The 15,576-nt window shown below is 41.2% G+C and overlaps 1 protein-coding gene across 3 annotated transcripts in view; it reads left to right on the top strand.

Annotated features, from left to right (window-relative positions):
* The window catches only part of LOC145514739 (uncharacterized), a 240,677-nt gene extending 237,337 nt beyond the window's left edge, over positions 1-3,340 (top strand). For all 3 annotated transcript variants that reach the window (XM_081513416.1, XM_081513414.1, XM_081513413.1), the window contains one exon: positions 3,109-3,340. The gene's annotated coding sequence lies outside the window, so the exon portion shown is untranslated. The remainder of the gene's footprint in view (positions 1-3,108) is intronic.
* The last annotated feature ends 12,236 nt before the right edge of the window (positions 3,341-15,576 follow it).

The following is a 15,576-nucleotide window of genomic DNA, read 5'->3' as shown; positions in this document are numbered from 1 at the left end:
ATGGGCATTTATAATAAAAAATGATATTTCATGATACAGGAAATATAGGATGGATAGCAGAGATTGTTAGACTCACTCATCTGTCTGCTTTTCTATATTTCTCTGCTCCTTGCATTTGGTAGGGTTGTGTGATTAATTTTCACCAAAGGCATGTGAGTGGAAGCAATGTGTCACATTCATCTGGGGCATGCTTTCTCCATGCTCACTCTTACCCAGCCTTGATGACTTTGGAGGCCACATATGCCAGTGAGCATAACTACAAATGGAGGAGGGTAGCCCAGGCTGCTTCAGACTGTGATGTGAATGAGAAATAAACTTTTATTGTCAATGTCGTAAAAGATAAAGAAATACTGTGACAATATGCCAGATTAAAGGAGCCAACTAGATGCTATATCTACCCTAAGAATAGATTATGTAATGAAAGGGGGAAAGTGCTGCAAAGGACATAATTAGATCAGCAGACAAAATTGGAATGCGAATATTAGATTAGATTTTTTAAAGTATTGTATTAGATTGTATTGTATTGTATTGTCAACCTGTGAAGATGACAGTTGTGCTATGGTTATATAAGAGACCTTACTAGTCTTAGGAAATACACACTAAAGTATTCAGCGGCAAAGGGCCATGATCTATGTAGCTCACCCTCAAATACAAAAAGCAAATGGGGGTAAAATATCAACAATAGGCAAATCTGGGTAAAGCGTGTATGGATGTTCCTTGTACTAATTTTAGGTTTGTAACTTTTTGTAAGTTTGAAATTATTTCCAAATTAAATTTAAAAAATTAAAATGTTACTAAGTCACTAAGGAATTGGGGTTTATTGTTGCCACAGCACAGCTCATACTTTCTTGACTAGTATGGATGCATTTGGGAATACATTACATGGCTAATAAATTAATTTAGTGGTTGAGGGAACAGTTCCTCGAGGAAGATTATGTGAAAAATAAGTAGGTATTAATCAAATGAAGAGGGAGGAGTATTTCCAGTAGAGGAACTATGTCGATGAGAGCCTAGTAGTGAGAGTACAGCGCATTCATGGATTAGAAAGAATTCAGCATGGCTAGGACATAGAGTTTAAGGAGGGAAGAGGTGAGAGGTGAATCTGAGCATGTAGAGAGGCCAGGTCCCAAAGGTCCATATAAACAGTGTTAAGGCATTTGAACTTTGTACTAAGGGTGATAGAAATCCTTGAAGGGTTTTAGACAAGAGAATGCCATGATACAATTTACATTTTTAAATGGATTGGAAAAATAAAGTAAAATAAATTAAATCGGGATGAAAGAAGGCTATTTCGGCAAAACCAGTGGAATATTAGTAGTGGCCACATGAATGGAGATGTGTGGGAGATTTGAGAGTTGAGAGCTAGTTAGAAGGAAGCACATTGTCCTGGGTGATTGATGGGTGAGAAATGTGAGAAGTGAAGGGTAACTCCTCAGCTCTGGATGGGGGAATCTACCATTCTCCCAACTAAGAAGGCAGGAAGATGGTTAGGTCTGTTGAGGGAAAATAATGATATCAGTTTGGACATTTCAACTGGGACATCCAATAGAGCAGTGGCCAGAAGGCAGTTGGATGAAGGGGCATGGAGGTCATAAAAAAGGTCAAGGCTACAGGAAGAGATGTGGGAGCTCTCAGCACATTTACGGGAGTGGTGAGGGGACCAGTGAGAGGGTACACAAGAGAAGAGCGTCCAAGGGAGAAACCATAGGGACCGTAGACTACGGATGGTAGAAAACTTGACAATAAGCCTGGGCTTCAGCGGTGCCAGTGTACACAGGTTATTGCCATTCTTATGACTCAGTTTTCCCCTTTGAAAATTAGTCCAGTCTCATTGGGATGATAAAACTTCATTGATTGATACTTAGACAAGGTCTTAGATTACATTTAGAAGCTTCAAAATACATTTACAGGAGATATCTGTATGTTTAGTGATTAAAGTATTTTCTACAGTGAATGAGTGATGTGTTGACATCTCATTTTATAGATAGGGTCATGGAGTTCAAGAGGTTTAAAAATGAGTTTACTTCCTGTTTTTCAGGGATTAGGCTAAGAAGCTAGGAATGGGATGCCAAGATTTTGGCTTTTAAACTTTGTGTAATTCCAAATTAATTATTCAAAGGTCAAAACATGTTACATATGCCTTCTTATATTCTTTTCTGGGTTTTAATTCTCAATTTATTCTCTGGCTCAATTAGCCAGTGCTCTCCTTTTCACTGTTGTATTTTTTGGAAGGCTACATGAAAACACAAATTTTCACTCAATCAAGTGATCACCGTACTTCAATTCCTGACTCCCACCCATGCTCCACCCCCAGGTTCAGCTGTGCTCCTGGAAGTATTACCCATTCTTCCTCCCCAGGTTGGGCTAGATGGGGGTGTATGTTTGTGTTCAGTTGCTCAGTCATGTCCAACTCCTTGCGACCCTGTGGACTGCAGCCCACCAGGCTCCTCTGTCCCTGGGATATTCCAGGTAAGAATACTAGAGTGGGTTGTCCTTTCCTCTTCCAAGAAATTTTTCAGGCCCAGGGATCGAACCTGTCTCCTGAGTCCCCTGTTTTGGCAGCTGGGTTCTTTACCACTGAGCCACCTGGGAAGCCAGGTTGGGCTAGGTGCACACAAGCAAACGTCCAACATTCTGCTGACAAAGGCTGTTTCCTGTGGCTCGCTCCCATTATGACCTGTGAGCACCTTGAGGGCTAGAACTGAGTTTGATATTTGTTCGTCTTTGACTTTTCAGCGCTATTAGTGAATCTCATAGATGCTTATATTTAGGATTTGCTCAGCATAGCAGAACAGATTGAAAACAGACTTTCCTTGCTGAAGGGGCTGAAGGCTCAGATGGCTAGAATAACCATCTGCAAAGTAGAGTGCATACATCTCAGAAGTTGCTCAAGGTGATTCCATGGAGAAACAAAGAGATATTAGAATTGCTATTAAAGGATATAACTGTTCTTTATCCCTTCACTTAAATGACTGTTTTGAATATGTTTTATCATAGATACAGTTATTGGTACAGTTACATGTATATCCATGTATTTATGTGTGTGTAATTGTATTTGCATTTATATATGTTGAAACTACATGTAAAAAATTTTTGTTTTGAATGTAGGTTTAGGTTATGGGTGTAATTCCTTTGTGTGTCTGTCACGGACTATTTCGAGGCTGCAGAATGATCCAGCAATCAAGCTTATGGTCATATATCCTAAGGAAATGAAATCACCATCTTGGAGACCTACCTGCACTTTCATGTTTATTTCAGCATTATTTGGGATAGTCAAGACATGGAAACAACTTAAGTGTCTGTCGATTGAAGAATGAATAAAGAAAATATGGTATATATATTTTTAATGAGATATTATTCAGCCATAAAAAAGAAAATTATGCCATTTTTGACAACAGACAAAACTGAAGAGCATTAAGCAAAGTAAAATAAGTCACACAAAGAAAGACAATTATTGTATGATTCCACTTATACATGGAATCTTAAAAACCCTCAACTCATAGATTTAGCGAGTAGATTTGTGGTTTAGGAAGTAGGGGAATGAGTGAAGATGGTCAGACGGTACAGACTTCCAGCTATAAGGTAAGTAAGTCCAAGGGATATAAGGCAAAACAAGGTGATAATGGTTAACAATACTGTATTGCATGCTTAGCATTTTCTAAGAGAGTAGATGTTAGTTCTCAATACATCTACAAAAAAGAAAAGAAAAATGTGAGGTGATGAAGTTGACTAACCTAAGGTAATCATTTCACAATGTACACATGTATCAAATCATCATTTTGTACCCCTTAAATTTATACAGTGTTATATGTCATTTATATTTTAATGAAGCTGGGGAAACAATTTGCAGTTATCCCCTTGTTACTGGTTAACCTCCTTTCATGCAGTTGTCAGCTTTCAGAGTTGGTCACTGAGCCCAAATCCCTCTTCTCTCTTGGTTTCTTTGTTCTGTACCCTCACCACCCTGTACAGTATTTGGCTTTTGGCACAGAGTAATTTGGCCTTGCTAAAAATTTATTGGTCTTTTAGGAAACGGGTGGTTAGTCATCTTTTATAAAACTAGCACACGGCAGACACCTAATTAATGATGATGATGGTAATAATATAGTGATGATTGAACTAGACACTTTCTGTTAGTAATGCATCCTGTAGGGACTGCTGTCTTCCTTTGTTTGGATCAGTGTCTTTGGATTAGCACTTGAAAGATTACTGTGTGTGTCATGGAGATGAATATCCAGGTAAGCCAGCAGACCTGATGGGCTGGTATTGGTAGGATGGCTGGAAATTAATGCTGCATGAGAAGGTAGGAGGGAGGGAGAGACAGAGAGGGGAAGGGAAGGAGATACAAATGAGAAACTTGCAAAGACTGAGTCTCTTAGAGTAATGACTACTTTTTCATTTTCTAAGTCATTTAAACCTCAAAATAACCCATGTATTGTCTTCATTTTACAGATCTGGTGCCCAAAGAGGTTAAGTGACTTGTCCACGATCACATACTTAGTAAGTGACAGAAGTAGGGTTCAAACCTAGGTTTGAGAGACTGAAATCCGTGCTCTGAGCCCAAACTTCCACTCCCAAACCCCCAGAACACAGCAATTCTGAGTAGCTGCCTTGAACACATAGCCCAGAAGACCTGGAAAGATACCTAGAGGCCTCTCTCCTCATCTGAAATGAGAAAAGCTAGAACACGGTGCCCCCGTGGCCACCTTGCGACCACTGAAGGCAGAGTTGGGCCTTTAAGGGTTTGCCTGGCGCAGACAGAGCCTTCTGTAAGCACGTCACAGCTGTTCATGGATTAGCAGCCACTTGGGCATCCCTTTTTCGCTGTCTCCTTCCAGAATGTTCTCTCTTGCTTAGAAATATTTAGTGTGCCTCTGTTTGAATTGTTGAAGTTACGGCATCTGGTATTTTGTGTGCATTTCCTCTGAAAGTTAAAGTGTTATTGTTCTCCCTGTAGCAAAATCTCTGTCCCTCTCTCTGCCCACCTCCTCTCACCCCTTTTTAATTTTAAAGCATTTCTTTGGCATATTCTGCTCTCTTCAAAATGTGTCCGTCTGGATGAAATTCAGGCTTTAAGATCCTATGCTCTGGTTCCAGCAGGATTTTGAGAACTTCTAAATTTGTCAGCCAGTCCCTTTAAGCAAAGGGCTACCCTTTGAATAATTAAAGGAAAAAACCCCAAAGCTACTAACAACCTGCTCTTCCTCTCCTTTTTGTTTTTTTCCACACTGGTTCCAGCATTTTGGTTAACACTACTGCTGGATAAATTAGAAAACAAAATCTCTGTGGGTGACCAGGCAAAACTTATTAATCATATAACCCTAGCAGAAGGCATAGCCCTAATACAAATATTTGTGCTCTGTCGCTGGTACTTGTCTTGATCACTGCCAAATAGTGACAGATTTTAAAGACAATCACATTAAGTATTAATCAGGCTTGAAAAATGCAGCCACTCAGAGGCATACTGAACGAGTAGGCATTTCCTGCCCACTTTCTGCATGAACAGCATCCTGTGCCAGCGTATTATTGAAAATGTTCTTTTCCTTCATAAAGCATTGCTTTCAGGATGTCTAAAAATGTCAAATGGTCGTTGGCTGGCTAGGTGACCTTAATTCAGTGACACAGCTCCTACTAAATTATGCCCTGGGCTCCAGACTTCCCTGACCAAGTTCATCTTCCTTATTCTAGCTTCTTTCTTATTGCTGGGTTTCAGGCAAGTGCTAGATGTTTGGTTCAGCAATTAGTGAGAACTCTGGGAGGTTAGAAAGGCAACCAGTTCATGGAGAAAGATGCGTGGAGTCAGGGGTGCTCTTGCTGTGCCTGGGAAGAAGGGAGAGAATACTCCAGGGGAAGGACTTAAGTAATGGTGGGAACATGGCATCGACCATGTTTGCCTGACTTACAGGATAGCAGAAAATAACATCTGCTAAATCAGGTAGGGTTGGCAAAGAAAAGAAATTCACACTGTTTCAGGGAAAACTTCTATTTGCCTGAGGAAGCTCCTCAAAATCAGAAAATATCAGGGAGGGTAAGAACTGCCAGTCTATACTCTCTGGGAAGTTGGTCCCAGAGAGAAAGAAATCAGGTGGAGACTGAAGATTATTCATTTGGGCACTTGGGAAAGATGGGTCCAGTGATGCTTGGAAGATGCAGAGAGGAGGAATCAGAGCTCCAGTCCCACCACAGATCCTCCTTGTGCTGCTCATTCTTTACCCACAGCAAAGGGATGCCAGAGGCTGCAGAGCTTCTTAGAGTTCCTGGGTGTGAATGTTGAAGAAAGAATACATAGAGTTACCAGAAAGAGAAGTGGGCTGGCAGCTCAGTCAGGGCCTCTTGGGACCTTGTCCAGCTCATGATCAGATTTGTGGTTTTAGAAATATGAGTTTGTCTTTTCTGATAAGACTGAACTCAAGGAATTGACTCACTTTCACCAAACTCATGTGAGGTTGATGTGTAAGTAGAAAATCTCAGATATGTATCTATAATGTGAACATAAAATTTTGTGGAGTGAAGCGGTGATGAGTATGTGTTTATGTATGTGTGTAAACATTGAATTAGCTGGCTTGTGCCTTCTCTCCTTGTAGGCAAATCCATAAGTTATAATTTAAAGAGTTAAGTACAACCCCATCAAAAGGCCACATCATCCTCTGGGCAGTGCTGAAAATGTATCAGCAAATTCTTATTGTTTGGCCTCTTATTTGTCTAGATTCTTTGAAAACCATTTCCTCTCATTCTATTTTTACCTAACTTTCTGTATAATTAATTAGGTTCTAAGTTGTTTCTTAGAGATTAAAACTCCTCCAGTTAGGGTTTTCTTAGGGTAGGGGTAGGGAGTTAGAGGCCCTGCAGGTGGGACACGAGGTAGACAGAATCAGAAGAATATGATCCCTTGGTAACTCTTTGCTTGGCTACCAACACATTGAAGCTCCCGACATTACTTTCTTCCCTTATTAGGAAAAACCATAAGAACATAGAATCTCAGGGGCTGGAAGAGGCCTTAGAAATAACCTAACCAAGCATTTTGGCTTGGTATGATCATCTACTCTTTAAGCCACTTGAACTGACTTCTAAATAAATCTTCATCTTTTCCTTATTCTTTCATCTGAGTATATGTTCTTCTACCACAACTAACTACTCTTCCCTCCTTATGCTTGATAACATTACCTTTATTATGACCATATAACTTATTATCCAAACTGGAACACTACTGCAAGTAAAAGGCAGCATTATTAATAATGAAGCCAAGACACCTAATGGCCATCCCCATTTCTATTGCCTGTTCCTCACCTTCAAATCTTGATTCTTCAGTAGCCCTTGTTCAGTTGCTTTTTCAATCTCTTCTTTCCATCTGCTTAGAAATCAAATCCCTTGTCCGCTTTCATTGTGAATCATTGTTGCGATAATCTTTAAGGGCTTGGGTTGTGGTTTTGCTCCTTAGGAAGATTTACTTCCTGCCTTGGGAAAGAGGGGATGAGGGCAGGGAATGAAGGGCATGAACTCTTTCCCCTGATGCTTCCCAAAGGCAGATATTTCTCTGGTAGGAAAGCTGTGAAAGAGGTTCAAGGTCAGAATGTCGAGAGAGAAATCATTTTGCTATAAGCAATGTTTGCTGCTCTTTCACCAGCCACTCACTCTTGCTTCTTGGCTTCTACCTCTGCTCAAAATCCCTTTGACTTTCTTCATCTCCTCTCTTCTCCTTTCCTTGGGAACTTGTCCCTCACAGCCACTCCTCCTCTTTTTTTTTTTTTTTTTTTTTAATCAATTGTGTGTGTGCCGTGTTAAGTTGTGTCTGACTCTTTGCAAGCCTACCAAGCTTCTCTGTCAATGGAATTTTCCAGGCAAGAATACTGGAGCAGGTTGCCACTTCCTACACCAGGGGATCTTCCTGACCCAGGGATTGAACCCACATCTCTGTGTCTCCTGCATTGGCAGGTGGAATCTTTACCACTGTGCCATCTGGGAAGCCCTTAAAGGTAATTAATGAATGAATTAATTTGGCTGCGTCAGGTCTCGTGTCACGTGGCATCTTTTGTTGCTGCCCATGGACTCTCTAGTTGTGGCGTACAGGCTCAGTAGTTGCTGTGCATGGGCTTTTTTTTTCCACTGCATGTAGGGGTCTTTGTTCCCCAACCAGGAATATTACCCATGTGCCCTGCATTGCAAGGTGGATTCTTAACCACTGGACAATCAGGAGACAATCACTGCCCCCTCCTTCTTGAGATTCTAGCCTTTGCCTCCAGAGTCAGTCCACTTTCTTGAGAAGTACCTGTGTCATGTACCACTTGCCAGTGCTCCCCTAGTGTAGCAGAGAGTCCAGCCTACAGTGGCTGCATGATAAGTATCTGTTAATTGGGATGAAAACGTGGGGGCTGTAGTGGAGCTTCAGGGTTCTGTTTCTTCAGCTCGCTTTCTTTATGCTTCTCTGGAAAGACTGAGTATTTTTGGCAGTGTCATCTCTCCACCTGGAAGAGGAAAACAACTAATGTGCTTAGAGAGTCATCTGTTCACACAGTAGGAGTCAAATGTTCACTGGCCCACTAAATCCCCAGATAAAGGGCAAAGATTCTGGGTTATTTGGGCATCCTGATTTCAGAGACTGATGAAATCAATAGTTATATCTAAAACTTCTCTCAGTTTGGAGTTTTGGTTCCTCTTGTCCCTTAAAGGTTAAATGCCCTACACAAAGCTGCTGACAGTATAATGAGATGTTCACTGAGGGCTGCCTGAGGACCCCTTTGCACTGTTGGTTAAAGCTGGCTCAGTTTCAGAGGTGTGGTTAGAGACATATTTACTGAGGATTTGTGAAATCTGTCTCCAGGGTCAACTCTGGGGATTTGTCTATTAACAAGGCTGGACCCATTTCCTGACCCCTTTTCATCTTCTTGCCAAAAAATCTCCAAAGGTTCAAGAAGAATTGAGTTCATTTCCCTTGAACTCCTTCCTGTTCATTATTTTAATGTCAACCTCATCTTGATTTCTCACTCACAGGCTGACTAGCAATGAGGAAGCAAGTATTGATCATTTCCCAAGAAGCTGCTTTAAGAATCTCTCCAGGGCATTGAACATGCAGCTTTTGGCCAGGGTTAATAGTTCAGAAAATCCTTCAGGCATCTAGATATTTAGTTGCATAGAATCTTCCATCTTGTGACCTAAAGTAGATGATTCAACTTTTTTGCCCACTGGCAGATTCAGATTCAGCCCCTACTGGTGCCAGGCTCAGTCTACTGTTGACATCTTTTTATCATAACTATCTGCTTCTTTCCTGGGTTCAGTGCACTTTTGCTTCCATCAGTCCAGTCCTGCTTTTCTTCTCTGAAGACCCTCCCAGCCACTAAAGTCCTCTGTCCCCACAAAGAGGTATCAGGGCCTGGAGTTCAGGTCCCTGGGGCAGCCCTCAGACAGTGATTGACAGGTGTGGAGTATGAAAGACCAGTTCTTTTGCTTGGACTGAAACAAACTCAGGCATAATTTATGCTCCTGAGTTTCTCTGTGGGATCAGACTAAAGTACCTCTCCACAGACCTTTGCCTGAAATTGCACCCTGTCTTAGTTTCTTTCTCTTCCCACCCTGCTTTCCCATTGCCTTACCTGCTTCTCCTGGGAGCATTTCACACTGAATCACTTGCCCACACTCATCTCAGTCTCTGCTTCTGGGAAACCTGACCCAGGACAATATAATTGCATTGAATTCTCACAGCCATTCTGTGAGAATTAAATTTTTAAACATTTACTTTCATGATTCTCACTTATAGATGAAGAAACCGAGATCCCTAGAGTTTAAGTCCAGGTCCATACAACTAATAAATAAGGTGCAGAGCTGGGATTAAATCCAGAACTTCTGACTTCAAATCTTGGATGTGGTTTTTATTGAGAAGAATTTTGGTTTGGGGGAAGACAGGTTCGCAGGAAAAAACAAACTTTTTTCTGCCTAAAATGCAGTAGCATTCAGCTGAATGGAATTAAGTTTGAATTTTGTATTTTCTATCCAGATAAGTTTAATTTTGCAAGCTTCATGTGGCCAGGAGCTGTGTTGGTATAGCTTGTTCTCACTGGCTGTCAACAGTATGTAAAAAGTCTATTTGTATACAGCGTACTGCTCCTTTCACATACAACAAGACCTTGGCATGCCTGCTTAGAGCCAGCCAGTAGTCCCTACTAGTGTTAAAAGTGATGGCAGCTTATTGCTTCCCATTGCAGAGTCCTTCACTAGAATCTGTGCTTGGTGGAGCAGCTGGTCCCAGATCACAGACTCCAGCTCATGGTGGGGAGCATATAGTATAGAGATAAGAAATGCACACAACTTGTTAATTACACTGTCAGAAGGTGGGGGATCTCTTCCAGGTATTTCTAGAGAAAGCTAGGCCATTTATTACACAGACATTCATTCACTCACACCTAAGCTCTCATATTCTTTCTCTGTGGAGGGGTTATTAATAAGCAAAGCTTTATAGTTTTTTCCTACGTGGTCACTGTAAAGAGGGAGAAGCTTGAGTCTGAGTTAGTTTTGAATAAACCCACTTTGGGTGAGAGGAATCATTCTAAGAAGTTAAAACCCATCTCCTGTCCTTAAGAGAGTCTCTGTGATTTAATTATTATCAGGGAGAATAATGGTGGTGATGACTGAAATACTCATTCAGACTGCTGTTTTATACTTGGCAAAGTATTTTCGCCAGTATTAACTCATTCATCCCTCAATCCTTTCTTTGGAGTGGAAACTCAGCTGTTTTGCTCCATATTGACTTACTATCAATAAACAGAGAAGCTGGCTCTGCTACTAATCTAATCAAAGGTTCCAGGGCTGTCACCTGTGAATGACCCAAACCTCAAATTACATGAAAAAAAGTCTATCTGTATCTACCTTTAGACATACGAGGTTGGAGTCAGTAAAGCCTAAAACAGTTTCTATGGATATCAGTTCTCTTAAGATCTATTTGAATAATCTTTCAGTAGAATATTTCTAGCTTCAGAAACATACACTCATACCCAGAACCTCAAAAAATCAGGATAAAAGACTTTTGCTTCATAGATACTTGATACTGTAAGATAATGATTAAAAAAAATTGTTGTGGCCTAACTAAATTGTGGGCTTCCCAGGTAGCTCAGTGGTAAAGAATCTGCCTGACAATGCAGGAGACACAGGAGAGACATGGGTTTGATCCCTGGGTTGGGAAGGTCCTCTGGAGGAGGAAATGGCAACCTACTGCAGTATTCTTGCCTGGAGAATCCCATGGACAGAGGAATCTGGTGGGCTACAGTCCTTGGGGTTGCAAAGAGTTGGACACAACTGAGTGAATGAGCACAATTAAATTGTAAGAATAATAATGGTCATGGTCAACATTTATTGAGTTCCTACTATGTGCTGGGAAGTTTGCTAGGTACTATGGAGTCCAAGAGGTGTAGGCCTTCAAGCAGTTTATACTCCATTTGGAAGACCCTCTTAGGCTGAGTGGAAGATGCCTGGTATGGAGAAAAAGCTTAGTAGATGGTCTGGTACAGTCAGAGAGGACTTAGGAGATAGGATGATTAAAAAATCTTAAGTGAAGGATAATATTTAGATAAGTAGAGGGGCTTGGGAAGAATGTTACAGGCATGGGTAGTAGAATAAACTGGCATTTAGACTTGGGGATATAGGAATTATATTTAGAAGACAATGAATAGAAGAGTATGACTGGAGTGAAATGCTATTGAAAGAGAGAGCAGCAGAAACATAAGCCTAAGAATCCAGGTAAAGCTTAAAGGCCAAACCAAGAAGTTAGATCACTGTTGACAACCACTATATACTTTATGGTGATTAAATATGGTATTGGGTTGGCCAAAAAGTTCGTTTGAGGTTTTCCATAAGTTGTTATGGAAAATCCCAAATGAATTTTTTGACCAACCCCATAAATACAATGATAATGATGATTGGTGCCAATATTAAATGTCTAATATTTACCTGGTCCTGTAGAGGATATTTGATGTGATTTCTTATTTAATCACTCTTTAAATCATGAAGTATAATGGTCCACTATAATTCTTGCAATAATTCAATAAGGTACTTATTATAATGTCCATTTTAAAGATGAGAAAATTGAGGTGTAATAGGACCCAGGAACTTAGGCAAAATCACACAGTTAATGAACAACAGGACCAATATTTGGCCCTATGTCTCCTGACAAAGCCTTTATTGTTTTGTACTATGCTACACTGAAGTTTTCTGAGTCTTTTTAGAGATGAGAACAACAGAAGTTGTTTGGGGAGGTGAAGAGGTGAGAGCAGGAAGTGTCTGAGGTAGGGTAACCATTATATGCCAAAGCCTTTGACTGTATGTATCACAACAAACTGTGGAAAATTCTTAAAGAGACAGGAGTACCAGACCACCTGACCTGCCTCCTGAATCTGTTTGCAGGTCAAGAAGCAACAGTTAGAACTGGACATGGAACAACAGATTGGTTCCAAATTGGGAAAGGAGTATGTCAAGGCTGTATATTGTCACCCTGCTTATTTAACTTATATGCAGAGGACATAATGAGAAATGCTGGACTGGATGAAGCACAAGCTGGAATCAAGATTGCTGGAAAAAATATCAATAACCTCAGATATGCAGATGACACCACACTTATGGCAGAAAGCAGAGAAGAACTAAAGAGCTTCTTGATGAAAGTGAAAAAGTTGGCTTAAAACTCAACATTAAGAAAACTAAGATCATGGCACCTGGTGCCATCACTTCATGGCAAATAGATGGGGAAACAATGGAAACAGTAACAGACTTTATTTTGGGGGGCTCCAAAATCACTGCAGATGGTGACTGCAGCCATGAAATTAAAAGATGCTTGCTCCTTGGAAGCAAAGCTTTGACCAACCTAGACAGCATAAAGACATTACTTTGTCAACAAAGGTCCATCTAGTCAAAGCTATGGTTTTTCCAGTAGTCATGCGTGGATGTGAGAGTTGCACTATAAAGAAAGCTAAGCACTGAAGAATTGATGCTTTTGAACTGTGATGTTGGAGAAGACTCTTGAGAGTCCCTTGGACTGCAACAAGATCCAATCAGTCCATCCTAAAGGAAATCAGTCCTGAATATTCATTGGAAGGACTGATGTTGAAGCTGAAACTCCAATACTTTGGCCACCTGATGCAAAGAACTGACTCATCTGAAAAGACCCTGACGCTGGGAAAGATTGAAGGCAGGAGGAAAAGAGGATGACAGAGGATGAGATGGTTGGATGGCATCACCAACTCAATGGACATGAGTTTGAGTAAGTTCCAGGAGTTGGTGATGGGCAGGGAAGCCTGGTGTACTGTAGTCCACAGGGTCACAAAGAGTCGGACACAACTGAGCAACTGAACTGAACTATTATAACTGGCCAAACAGTGAAGTGGTGACTCAGTGTGAGGAGAAAAATGAGAATGGGATTTATCATGAAAGTGGAGGTGAATGTGGAAGAGGAAAGATGAACTCCAGAGACACAATGAAGGAACAAGAATATTTAGGACTTAGTGTTTGAGTAAGAGAGAGAGAACTCAGAGATGTGTCCAGAGATTCAAGCCTGGAATTAAAATGCATATGAGATAGAACGATGATAGTCAAGACCCCATGGTTTCTTAAATATACTAGAAGATGTACATCTGAAAAACAAGGTCCTTTGAAACAGTTACACTGGGAGGCTGTGGTCTTGTTCTGACAATTCTGTCACTGCTAAAGACTATTAGGAACTCTTTCTTCAGGACTGCCTTCAGCCACAAAGGAAGAGCTCCTAACTTTAGCCAATGTGTCATTTCTCTGCCTGAGCACCCACCTGATTTTCCAAACTTGGTTCCAAATCACTTAGTTGATTAAAAAAAATTAATTGTAATGGCTTATATTAGTCAGGGTTTTCCAGAGAAACAGAATCAATGGAAATCTTATATCCTGGGGATATATCCCAAGAAAGCCAGTTGTGTAATTCAGCCTGAGTCTGAAGGCCTGAGAACCAGAAGAGTTGATGGTGAAAATTACAGCTCAGTGACAGGAGCAGATAGATATCAGGCAGAACCGTATAGATTCTCTATTCCTCTGCCCTTTGTTGTATTTACTCCCCAGGTTGGATTGGATGATACCCATCTATACTGGGAGGACAATCTGCTTCACTGAATCTATCAGTTCAAATGCTGGAAACATCTTCATAAACACACCAAAACATTCAGCCATGTATCTGGATACTTCATGAACCAGTCAGGTTGACATAAAATCAGCCATCACAGGGATGAAGTTATGCCACTCTCAGGGATATTCTCAGGCTCTTCATACTCCTAGGGAGACAGCTCACACAACCCAGACACCAGGCAATCCTGGGTTTCAATCAGGCCTCAGCCAGTTCCCTGGCCAAGTAATTTAGCCCCACTGTACCTCTGGTCCTCAAGCTAGAAACAAGATATTACAATTCCTTCCCCAGAGTGCTGTAGTTTTAATTAGGATGCTTTCAGGAGCAAATAACAGAAAGGTCAACCCACGTGGACTTAAACAATGTGGAAGGTATTTGCTCATATAGGGAGAAGTCCAGAGGTAAAGAGAGCTCCAGGCAGAATGCAACTGGGGCCCAAGTAGTGTTTCCTCTCCTTCTGTTGTCACTGTCCTCTTCTGATTTTCAGTTTTGTGGTCAGGCAGGCTCCCTTTGCATTTGCAAGAGGGTCAGCAGCAGCGACCGGGGTGACAGGCTTTCTCCCTCATGTCTGATGAAGGAGAGAGCAAAACCTCTGCCCCAAGAGTTCAATGCATGCACTTCCCTTCCATCTGTTTGCACCCTCTTGGAATACATGCCCACCCATGAACCAAAAGCCAGGGTGAAATGCCATGGATGGATTGGCCTAGCATGTGGTGGACTGGGTATCAGGAAGGATTTAATCGTATAACCTCTGGGCATTTTCCAGCCCATAGCTAGCCCTCAGTAAAAGTTATTTTTCCTAATAATGAAGAGAATATTATTGGGGTCAATTGCACACATACACCAGACTATATGTCGAATGTCCTCTCTCTTTAACATTATCTTCAGTCCTTCCTTTGGTCCAGGTGCACAGTCTCTCTTCCCATCAGAATGGATGACAAGGCAGCACACAAGCTGGGACGGTAGTCCTGGGCTTGTTTGGTACATGATAATCAGCTCCACTGTTAAGTGGAGGCAGACATTAGGACATTTGACCAGGATAGGAATGTTTAGTGTGGGCTGGGAAAGAGTAGGAATTGGGAATCGAGAGCAGAAACTTCAAAGTGCTATCGATTTTACTTTTGCTCTTTTCTGTCCCTGGTACTCTTTCTACCTTCACAAAGACTCATTGCGACAAGAAGTGTGGGAAGAGGCTGTTACAGCAATTAGAGGGACATTTGAAACAACTCATCCATCCAGGCATCCTTAGAACCCCATTCCATCTGTATATATTTGGCAACTATCGAGGAAACCAGAAGTGAGGCTTTCACACCTATTTAGCACCTGGTTAAGCATCACTTGGCACCTGCCAAATGGGTCTCTAGTATTTAGGGGGAATTTGCACCGATTACTGTACTAATTAAGCAGAAGTCATTGCTACTCACAATCATTAGGCTAAATCGGTTTCTGGGGGA

This window comes from Giraffa tippelskirchi, chromosome 7, assembly GCF_054371585.1.
Source record: "Giraffa tippelskirchi isolate mGirTip1 chromosome 7, T2T-mGirTip1v1.2.pri, whole genome shotgun sequence".
Lineage (NCBI taxonomy): Eukaryota > Metazoa > Chordata > Mammalia > Artiodactyla > Giraffidae > Giraffa > Giraffa tippelskirchi.
This window is presented reverse-complemented; position numbering and strand designations above follow the sequence as displayed.